An 11,495-nucleotide genomic window follows, 5' to 3' on the forward strand; every position below is an offset into this window, starting at 1 on the left:
CCACCAAACTTTACAGAAATGTTGGTGCTTGAAGATGATTAGTTTGATATGCTTTGAGTGCTGCGATTGGATGCTTTAATCCTGTTGTTTTGATCCCTAATGACATTATAAATAGAGAACTCATTATTCTGACTGTCGATATTATTTCCAATTTCCCTAAGTAATGAAAAAATGTCGGATTCTTCTTGTCAAAATGTTTGTTTACAGAATTTACAGCAGCACCATCAAGTGTTAGAACTAAAAACCATGGCACAGCTGAGCACAAGCCTCATGGTCTACTGTGGGCCATATTTCGTTTTATTTCTACAATTTGCCCCAAGCCGATAAAAAATGAACAGGGGGCCACATTTGGCCCCTGGGCCACAATTTGAACAACCCTGATGTAGAACATCTTATATTCCACTGTATGAAGAAAAACAATAATTAGTTTTACACTACAAAGAAGACAGCCACTTGTAAAAAGCGGTTCATAAAATGCTTTGCAGTACAAAAAGCAAAAACTCAGTTTTGGTCATTTTAGTTTAGTAGTCAGTTTTACCCACTGAAAACGCACTGATGGTTTAGATGCACATCACAGCATTTCTAAGCTTTTTAAATTTACATTTCTCAATGATCAGAATCCCTGGTTTCAAAGAGGCTTACCTCATGATTGTCAAAAGCCTAAATAGCTTTTTTGAGGTTTTGAGTTACAAAAAAAAAAGGTATGCCTCACTTAAGTGCCTCAGAAATGTAAAGTCTTAAAAGATTTATCTTACAGAGGAGCAAAATATTAGTTTTTAAACATTAATACTCCATGTCCATTATTTTGTTTTAAACAGAATCTCGAATAATTTAATGATAGCTGCTGCACACTATTTAGCCCACTGTAGAAAATGTGGCTTTTACAAGTCCATATATGAACAAGCATCAGTCAGCAAAGAATGAAACATTCATAAATTTCAACCTTGCCTGTCCTTTGTTTCCTCGTATTTACCTACAATATTTACAACACACTCAAAATTTGATCTTTTTCTGCCATCTAGTGGAATTAAAGAGAACTGCAACCTTGCTGAGGAAAATTCATGACAACATAGTCTTTCATTGGAATATTTAGTGCATCGATGTTTAAGCAATTCAGTTATTTCAGATTTATTTTTGGGCTTTCATACTTTTTTTGGAGGCATGGAATAATACACTGAGTGAAAACTGGGCAGACAGAACAGGGAATGACAAGGCTGAAAAGAGCCGTAGGACACAAACCTAAGCCGCCCCCCTTGAGGACACGATCCCAGCAGGTCACTGATGCCCCATGTTTCAGCAGTTTATCCAGAATGAAAGTTGAAAAGTTCAAAAATACACAGAGGACAGGTAAAACCAGGGAACCTATAAAATTAGAATATCATGAAAAAGTTTTCCTGGTGATTTAATCCATTTTCTAGATTCATCTCACGCAATATTTCAATATGTTTTTGTTTTTTTCTTGATTATCACAAGTTACAGCTTTTGAAAATAAAAAATCTACAATCTCAAAATATTTGAATATCACAAATAAACAGTCCTAAGGGATCTATATAACAGAAATGTTGGCCTTCTGGAAATTTGTGCTCATCTATGCACTCAGAAATTGGTTGGAGCTCCTTTCATCGATACAATGGGGCATGGAGCCAATCAGTCTGTTGCACTGCTGGGGTGTTACGAAGCCCAGGTTGCTCTGACAGCAGCCTTCAGCTCGTCTGTATTGTTGAGTCTGGTGTCTCACATCTTCATCTTTACAATGCCCCATAGAGTCTCTATGGGGTTCAGGTCAGACCAGTTGGCAGGCAAATAAAGCACAGTAATACCATGGTCAGCAAACCAGTTTCTGGCCGCAGGCAGAAGTCTTCCTCATAATTGCAGTTGTGTGCACTGAAGCAGAGTGAGAGAATGAAGGCTCAGGAAACATTTGCAAACTGGACATTTTCACAATATTAAAAATTGTTGAGATAGTGGATTTTTTATTTTCATGAGCTGGACACCATAATCATGAAGATCAAAACAAAAAGGTCTCGACATGTTTCCATTTAAATGAAACTGTACATGTCCAGTTATGATATTAAAAGCCAAAACAAACAAACAAACAAAAAAAACAAAAAAACAACACAAGATTGATGAGGAGCCTGAGTCAGCAGATCGTTCCGGGTGTTTCTCTCCCACATACATCATCCTGATCACCATGCAGAGAGCTGAGACTTTTAATAAAGTTGGTCTGGTGAGAGATCACAGACGGCCGCAGAAACATGGGGGGAGTGTTGCCATGGTGATGTTTAGTGATGTGGCTGATGACAGAAGAGGCACTGAGAAGGTGGCTGCAGTGGTTTATGACCATATGCTGTCTCTCTGTGTTTTAATGCTGAATTAGGACTTATAGTTGAACTGGATGCCAAAAAAACTATTTACATTCAATGACGCCCTTTTTCCTTGCAGTCTCTATAAAATGATGGTGTTTACTGGCCTGCATTTTCAAGCAGAGACCTTGGCATCATTCACGCTCACACTCATCACTGATTACAGACTTTTATGCTGCGTCAGCTATTTACTCTGTAAGCCGTGCGCTAATTTCCCACCAACCTTGTCCCTGCTCTTGCACCGCAACCTTGCAGCAAGCATCTGTAAAGTCACGGACGTGCGCTGACATCACCACATCTGGATCTCATTTTGCAGGGTTCTCTCTGGAGCAGATAAGAAGATCTGAATGTAAAGGCCAAACACAAAGCAATATGTTACAGCTGAGGACTGCACATTTTGCATGCTCTTTATCGACCATACAGATGACTGGAGATGAAAAAAATTATCAGCAAAATACACCTTTAAGAGTGGAGTAAAAGGATTGAAAAGTTAAAGAGAAATTTAAATCATTGAAAGAAGTCTTTATTGTTCCCAAGCTGAGTTTGAAAGGGTACGACTGTGTTTTCAGAGCAACCAAGGTTGAGACAACAGCATTGAAAAGTGATCTAACTTTCTTCACTGAGGGCTGCATACAGATAGGCTAAATAAAATGATGACAAGGATACTTTCATATACCTCAGCTCTAGTGTATTTAGGTTAATAAAACCAATCCAATGTACTTTATAGAAGTGTTATGCTTGAAGATGATTAGCGTAATATGCTTTGTAAATCAGACCTTGAGATGAGTATAGAGGAGCTATTTGCTGCCTTGATCCTGCTGTCTTAATGAGGGTACTATGAATCAAGGTATCATTATTATTTTGTGCATAGTAGCTGGGTATAGTTGCTTTGCGTAATATAAAGAGTTTTATGTAAAAATGGGCTAAAAAAACAATGCTGGTTCAAGTGTACATTAGATTGAAAATTTTTTAAGCTTTTTATTTTTCACCCTGAAAGCCTCTGTGTTCAGCACTATTTTGCAATGTTAGCTTCGGCTTCTAGCTACTTGGTCTTCTGCTTCAGCATATCTGAACAGCTGTTTGGGTCTGCAGGCTTTGTCAGAGGAAACAACAACATGCTAGCTAAAACGACACTAAAATTAGCAATTTCAACTCGAGTCACAATGACGTGCCATTTACTGTGGATACGAGGGGATACCTCAGAATGGAAATACCCACTAAATCTTGTGAATTAAAGTCATATTTAACTTTATTTTAGGGTTATAGAAAGGGTTAAGGTAATGATAAGGATACCAAAAGTCAAAAGTTATAACTTGACCGGCAAAACGTGATCACAAAATGTTTAATAAAGCTGAGTAAACTGTCTGCTTACAGGAAAAAAAGGTGTCTTCCATTAAAACATTCTGATGTAGCAAAATTATGTAGCTCCATTAGCTGTGTAGGTACATGGCTAACATGGCTACACAGCTAACGTTGCAAACATGAATAACGTAGCTAAAGCTAAGATCATAAAGCAGTGATGTAAACTACTTATCTACATTATCTTTGTAGATAAGTAGCTTTTGCTACGTTTGCTTAAGCTACAGTTTATTTATCTATATTGGCTTATGTTGTAATGTTAATCATGTAGCTAGCATAGCTATGCTAGCTTTAGCTAAAGCTTACAAAGCAAAAGCTAATGAAGCTAAAGCAAGTCATTGCTTGTGTATTTACTTATGAAATGGGTTGACACATAATTGAATCCCAGATTAGACCACTAGGCTTTTTCTCTATGCAATGTTTGCAGTGTTATTCCATGAATGTAACTGCCACCAAGTTTTCATGAAAAAAGCTGGATTTGAAAAAAAAAAAAAAAAAAAAAAAATCTAAAACAGGAAATATGTTGTTCTGGCAAACTGTGGCAGATAGAAAGATAGAATCATAATGTCTGATAATCTTCATTTTTGACCTATGATCTCCAGAATCTCACCAGTTCACCCTTGAGTCAGACAAGACATTAGTGCAAAGTTTGACAAAGATCCCTGAAAGAGTGTTTAAAATATGCCCAGATGGACAATGGAAAACGTAAACACAGCCCCTTTGACCTCAGCTATATCTCCAGCACAGAGGGACAAAAAGGCATGAATGACAGGTAAATGACTCCTGCAGCTTTTATAAGGTGATCATTTAACACAGAGAAGCCTGGACATTTACCCTACAGGGGTTGACTTCTCCATAACCTTTACTATAAGGACTTCAAATCCCATTTCTACTTTTATAACTGCTCTTTCACTTTACTTAATTACTCTGCCATTATCTAACCCTTTGTAACCGATTTCTCTGAGGAATAAAGAAAAAATGAACAGCAGGAACCATGATATAGAAAAGACAAACCCTCCTCTTGGTATGACCCAGTGATGTCAGTGATGACATCAGAGCCACCCTAAAAATCAGGAAGTGCTTGTCTGGTTTAGGGAGTTCTGCATGGTGGGTTTAAACAAAGCAGCACACAAAGGTAAGAGAGTAAAGGAGTGGAAAGTTGTAATGTGTGACATGAACGAAACTAAACTAGCCTTGTGCTATAATGCAAACTGTGACACGCTGCTAACACAATAACATCCTGGATAGTAAGTGATGCAATGTTACTAAAGGTAACTTAGAGCAAAACGAAAACCCGCTGAGAATGTGATATGTTAAATGTGCATAAAGGGTCAAATTGTGAGTAAATGAGAGGGTCACAAACAAAGATCATGCACACACAATGGTCAGCCAAAGCAGAGCAAAAATGCACAAAGAAAGTTCTTAGTAGTGGAGTGATGGCACATTCCTGTATGTATTTCCCCTTCCTCTAAGTGTGTCTCATATGCATTTTGTTGGTCCAGACCTTCCCAACATCTGCTCCATAAACAAAACTGTCTGCACGCCCCCACATGCAGACATGCAGCTCTAAATCAGGGCCCCTTTAAGCAAAGTTTATGAATCCTGACACCATTGGCCTAATTTAAGGGTTATTTCATATGAGAAAGCAGACAAGGGGCTTCTTTTTTCCACTAAGATTTATGCTCTCTTTTTATTCCTGTAATACCCAGCCATTAGTTTGTGCTTGTCATATTTCACTGAAGCAAATACAGATTTGAAACACTTAGGAAGTACAAAGTTTCCTTGCTGTTGTGAACAAGGGAGACAAAAGAAAAATGAACAGCAATCTGGAAAACCTTATTTTTTTCATGTAAGAATGGGATCTGAAATTGCGCAAAGCACAGTAATGTAAGTGGTACACACACTGAGGCTCAGGGGGAGGTATGTCAGTGTTGTTGTGGAGTCACATAGCTGAACAGTGACCTCACCTGAAAGTCCATAGAGGAGACAACCAGATCAGTAGGAAATGTGTAGACCCCCTCTTTCTTTTCCTTTATTACACACATGTGCAAGCCAGTGTTATGTTTGCCTTTAAAATCCATGCACTGTGTCCTTTTCTTTCATCCAGCGTCTTTTGTTTCAATCTTTGCAAAATATCTCTGCAGTTTCCTCCTCTTATCGCTCCTGTCTGCCACCTGAATTGACATCATTAGTCTTTCAAGTCAAAGCAACCTTAGAGCAGCTGCTGATGTACTGTGTTTGTGCTCTCAGCTTTCAGATGAATGTGTATACACTTCTGGCATATCACTTGTGACTGACTTCCACTCAGCTGTGTCATCAAAACAAGTGAGCCTCTCCCACACACACTTCATTATCAACCTCCAGAGGAGCAATAACACACTCCTCCACTGAGCTCAGCGTTACCACAACAGGAGGAGGAGGTAGGACACCCAAAATGTGCTCAATCTGGTGAAGTAAAAACACATTTCTCTGGGTAATGTTGAGCAATTGAGATGAGGTTAGTGCAACAAAGATATCCACCTCCCTAAATCCAGCTTATTCTTACAAAATAACAATATAAAACTATAACAACAAGAATGAAAGACTAAAAATAAACACAATTTTCAATCTCAGATTCATTACAAAAATCTGCATTTCCTTTAGAGAGGCCCTTCAATAAGACTTCTATAATAAAATCATGAGCCTTATGTAACTTTGCTCTCAGAGATGATTGACTTTTCAGCTCTGTAATTTTAACAAACTATGCTAGTTCTTAAAGCCGAAAAATCCTCATCAGAGCCCTGACCTTGCAAAACTGATGTATTGGCCAGATTTCATGTCTGTCATCAGGCACATCTGTCTTGCAAAGCTTCAAGCTGAAATGCTTGTTCCTGGTTATCTAAGGATGACAAATGTGTGGCGGAGCCTGTAAACAACAGAGAGCAGTGAAGTGATTTGTTTTATCATGAACATTTCATTATTGAAAGAAGAGCAAAAAAGGAACCGTAAGTTTTACTTGACCAAAAAGATGCTTTTGCTTTTCTTGACTGGCTTCAGTGAAAGTTTAATTAGAGTAGAGTCAGGTCAATCCTGAACCACAGACAATGTTATAAGCTTCTCATCTGGACTAAGGAGAAAAAGAGCTGGACCGCTGTTCAGTGGTCCAAAGTTCTGTTTTCAGATGAAACTCAATTTTGCATTTCATTTGAAAATCAAGTCTGGACGAAGATCTGGGAAGTGTAGAATCCAAGGTTCTTGAAGTCCAGTGCTTTCAGTTTCCACAGTTGGTGATGGTTTGAGGTGCCATGTCATCCTGTTGGTCCACTGTGCTTTATCAAATCTAGAGTCAGCACTGTCAGCCTTCTACCAGGAGACTTTAGCTTTCTTTAAGCTTCCATCTGCTGAGAAGCTTTATGGAGACACTGATTTCCTTTTCCAGCAGGACTTGGCACCTGCCCACAGTGAAGCCAAAAAAAACAGAAACTGGTTTGCTGACCAGAATATTACTGTGCTTGATTGGCCGGCCAACTGGTCTGACCTGAACCCCCTAGAGAATCTCTGGGGAAAAGTCAACGGGAAGATGAGAGACACCAGAGTCAACAATACAGACGAGCTGAAGACTACTCTCAGAGCAACCTGGGCTTCATAACACCCCAGCAGTGCGACAGACTGATTGGCTCTATGCCATGTCACATAGATGCAGTAATTTGTTCAGAAGGAGCTCCAATCTTACTTTGGAGGGATGTTTTATGATATTCTAATGTTTTTAGTGGATTTTTGTGAGCAGTAATATGAAAACAAAAAGAGTCTTGTAATATTTCACTTTGCATGAGATGAATCTAGAATGTATGGAAGTTTCAAATCACAGGGAAAAAATCATGATATTCAGTTTTTTTTTTTAGATTTACCTTATTCCCCAGGGTGACACACTCCTATTATGTCAGGTGTTTTAACACTCTGGTTAGCCTGAAATAAATGTGATAGACAGAATCCTAATCCATTAATTTTCTGTATTTTATTGAAATGTTCTGCCCTTCCCAAACCTTCTATGGGCTGCTGCAAATATCTATCCCTATACTGAATTTTGCAGCTCAAATAAACATGTTCACTGGTTTGAGAATGAGTTTTCTCCCTATTGTTTCTTTTTAATGAAAACTGAACATGGGGTATTTTTTCAACTCATCCATATTTTATTATAGCAAGACAAACAGCGTTGAATAATAAGGAATGTGGCTGTTTGCAAGTAAGCCTCACTTCTCTTAGATAAATGTTACTGACACTGAACTATCACCTTCAATGACCCGCTGGAAGAGGTGTGACAAGACTCTTAGCTCAAGAGAGAAAGATTGAGATTTTACTCTATTTTTAGGAAAGCTTTGATAGCAATGCTGATGACTGAAAATAGCCTTTAATTCAATAGTTATTTACAATTGTTACCCTTTTTTTAAAACACAGCCATTTTCACAATCAATAGATACCACTGCTAACATATTGCTACAAATCAAAATGCATCTAAATGAATTTTAATAGTATGCCCATGCTTTATTTTCTATATGCCCACTGCTACAAATCCAGTAATAATGATACAAGTAGTTAGATTAACCTGAACTGTCGAAAAGCAGGCCTTCATTAAAATGCTGTCTTTTATAATAATATTCTGTTGTTTAACACATGAATCTCAAGTGTCAGCAACAAAATCAGCTTTCTTAAATGGATTCTTATTGTTGTATCCAGACAGCATTTGCAGTGTGGTGCAACATGGCATGACATTTTTCCCGTTGCGCTGTTTTCCTCTCTGTCACTCCTGTGAGGGGGAATAAGGAAGGAGGGAGATGACAAGGTACCAGGGGTGTCTGACAAGAGTATTTCCTTGATTTTCTTTCACTTTCTTTACTCAGTAGAGCTTGTTAGCTCATTTTACAAAATTAAGAAAGTTGTGCATGAATAATATCCATATTCGTGTTTGAAATGTTGTGCTATGGCTGTTGTCAGCATGGCAAAACTTTTGGGCTTTAAGATATCGAAAGCTTTTCACTGGAAAGTGAAACACTTCTGCTTCTCTGCTTTCAAAATAAAAGCCCTGGATCTCATACTCAGTACATGGGGGAGCCGGAAATTTGCAGGATGGAGATTTGCATTTTTAACAGATGCAGAGTGGAAAGCAAGTGCGTGATGCCGTATGCTTGCATGCTATTAGGAAATGAGCAAAAACCTAACTCTTGTGACGTTTCAGTTTGCGAGATCTCATAGCCTGAGATTTTGTAACACCAATACCAGCCATCCCATCTAAATTAAACATTTTTTAACTAATTTAAACCATCACTGACTTGAAATTTCTTCTTTAGAAACAAGTTTCGTCACTGAGACTACATCCATGTTTATTTCCTTCTACAATCTTTAATTATAAAACTGATGCTTCTTACTTATTTCCATGAAAATAAATATTACCTTGTACCAGACAGTGTGAGTTTGACACTTGGCACAAACAGCCCCTAAAATGTTGGACACATTCCAGCAGCTTTAGATATTCACAAAACAATCAGATGATGCAATAGCAAAGGCTATATTTATGACAAGCAGAACAGAAAATTACAAGCACTGCAACTGTTCACACACATGCAAGTGTGACAGGGAGGAGGTTTCAGCCCCCTTTAAGTGTGTAAAGAGGACTAATGGAAAACATATTGCAGGTGCAGTGCAGGACAACATCAGTACAAAGCTCACGCTGTGACCCCTGAACCCAAACCCATCCCTGACCTTTTGACCCCGCCCATCAGGTCTGAGCACACATAAACCTGCCACGCAAGCCTCCATTCAACCCATGCAGGGAAACAGGATTTGGTCTAATCCATGCCTACAAGGAAGCGGTTTGTTGGGTTTCGATAGTTTATTTAGTCAATTCAGAGGGAGATTATGATTTATATTATGCAATCCCACACGTTATTACAAGGAACCGTCCCATACACGAGCACTGAAAATCAAAGAACAGTCTTAGAAACTTTAATTCAGAATTAAAGAGAGCTCTGGGAGACCTTTAGAGTATGTGTCATGTGGTTGGACCACTCAGCGCTGTCACCCACACTCTGTTAGTCCAGACTTTAACAGGAAGGCAGGAAGCTGCTCAAAACGCCAGTGACAATTAGAGAAGGAGTTTCAGTAAATGAGTTGAAAATCCCCCATTAGCACACACACACAAACACTCTAGTCCTGAATCCCAGTGGAAATACAATCATTCCCACATTTAGACCCCATCTCCAACAACAGCTGCCACCGCACCCCAGCAGAGGAAATGCCAAAGTCCTCTGAAGTGGAGCATAACAGCTCTGCCGTTCACATCTACAGAGAAGCACTGAGAGGGCAGGAGAGCCTCTAATAGCAGGAAGTTGTAAGAATAATAGCGGCGTGGGGATGTCATGCCCCTTGTCCTTCTGGCATGCAAGCTTTGGCCAAGACAGCAAAGTTTGTGTGCTTGATTATACAACTAATGCAAAATTTTCTCACAAGTTACTGTAGAAGTTCAGCAGATTTGGGCTTTTGGGGGGGGTACAATCCCTGTCAAACAGTAAGGCATACATTAAAGCCTAACAGTTACAGTGCCTATAGAAAGAATACATCCCCTTGTATATTTTACCCTTTCATTGATTTAATAAATCAATCATAGTAAGTATAATTTGGCTTTTTGGACCAAAAAAACCCTCTGTAATGTCAAAGTAGAGTTCTACAAAGTAATGCCAATTCAGAAAAATTTGTGTCACAATTTGTGAAATGGGAAACGCTGGGGTGATTGTGTCTCATATGATTGTAGTATAAATGCACCTGCATCTGGAAAATGCAGTCACCAGTAAATAAGTATTTGTGGCTACCATTACACCATGAAGACAAAGGAACACTCCAAGCAACTCAGAGGAAAGATGATTGAAAAGTACAAGTCAGGGGATGGATACAAAAATATTTCCAAGCCGCTGAGCATTCCCTGAAGTTTAGTTAAATCCTTCATCAAGAAATGGAAGGAACATGGCACATGTGTAAATCTGCCTTGATCAGGCCGTCCTCACAAACTGAGTGACCGTGCAAGAAGAGGACTAGTGAGAGAGTCCACCAAGACACCTATGACTGCCCTGAAGGAGTTACAAGCTTCAGCAGCTGAGATGGGAGAGACTCTGCATTCAGTAACTGTTGCCCAGGTTCTTCTCCAGTCAAAGCTTTATGAGAGAGTGGCAAAGAGAAAGATACTGATGAAGAAAACTCATTAAATCTCAACTAGAGTTTGCCAAAAGGCACGTGGGAGACTCCATGGTCAAGTGGAAGAAAGTTCTTTGGCCTGATGAGACCAAAATGGTGCTGTTTGGCAGACACTAAACACTGCACATCACCACAAACACACAAACCCCACTGTGAAGAACAGTGGTAGCAGCATCATGCTGTGGGGATGTTTCTCAGCAGCGGGCCCTGGAAGTCTTGTGAAGGTAGAGTGTAAAATGAACAAAGCAATGTCAAACCCTGGAAGGCAATCTCATTCAGTCTGCAAGAGAACTATGGCTTGGGAGAACATTTCTTTTCCAGGACAATGACCTGAAGCATACAGTGGAAGCTTCACAGAAATGGTTTAAACACAACAAGGTGAATATTCTGGAGTGGTTGAGTCAGAGCCCAGACCTTAATCAAATAAACTTGTGGCTGGACTTGAAAGAGACTGTTCAACGCCACATTCCCGTGCTACCTGGTAGAGCTTGGGCAGTTTTGAACAGAAGAATAGAGTAGAATTGCAGTGTCCAGATGTGTGAGCCTGGCTGA

This window comes from Cheilinus undulatus, linkage group 5 (genome assembly GCF_018320785.1).
Source record: "Cheilinus undulatus linkage group 5, ASM1832078v1, whole genome shotgun sequence".
NCBI classification, from domain to species: domain Eukaryota; kingdom Metazoa; phylum Chordata; class Actinopteri; order Labriformes; family Labridae; genus Cheilinus; species Cheilinus undulatus.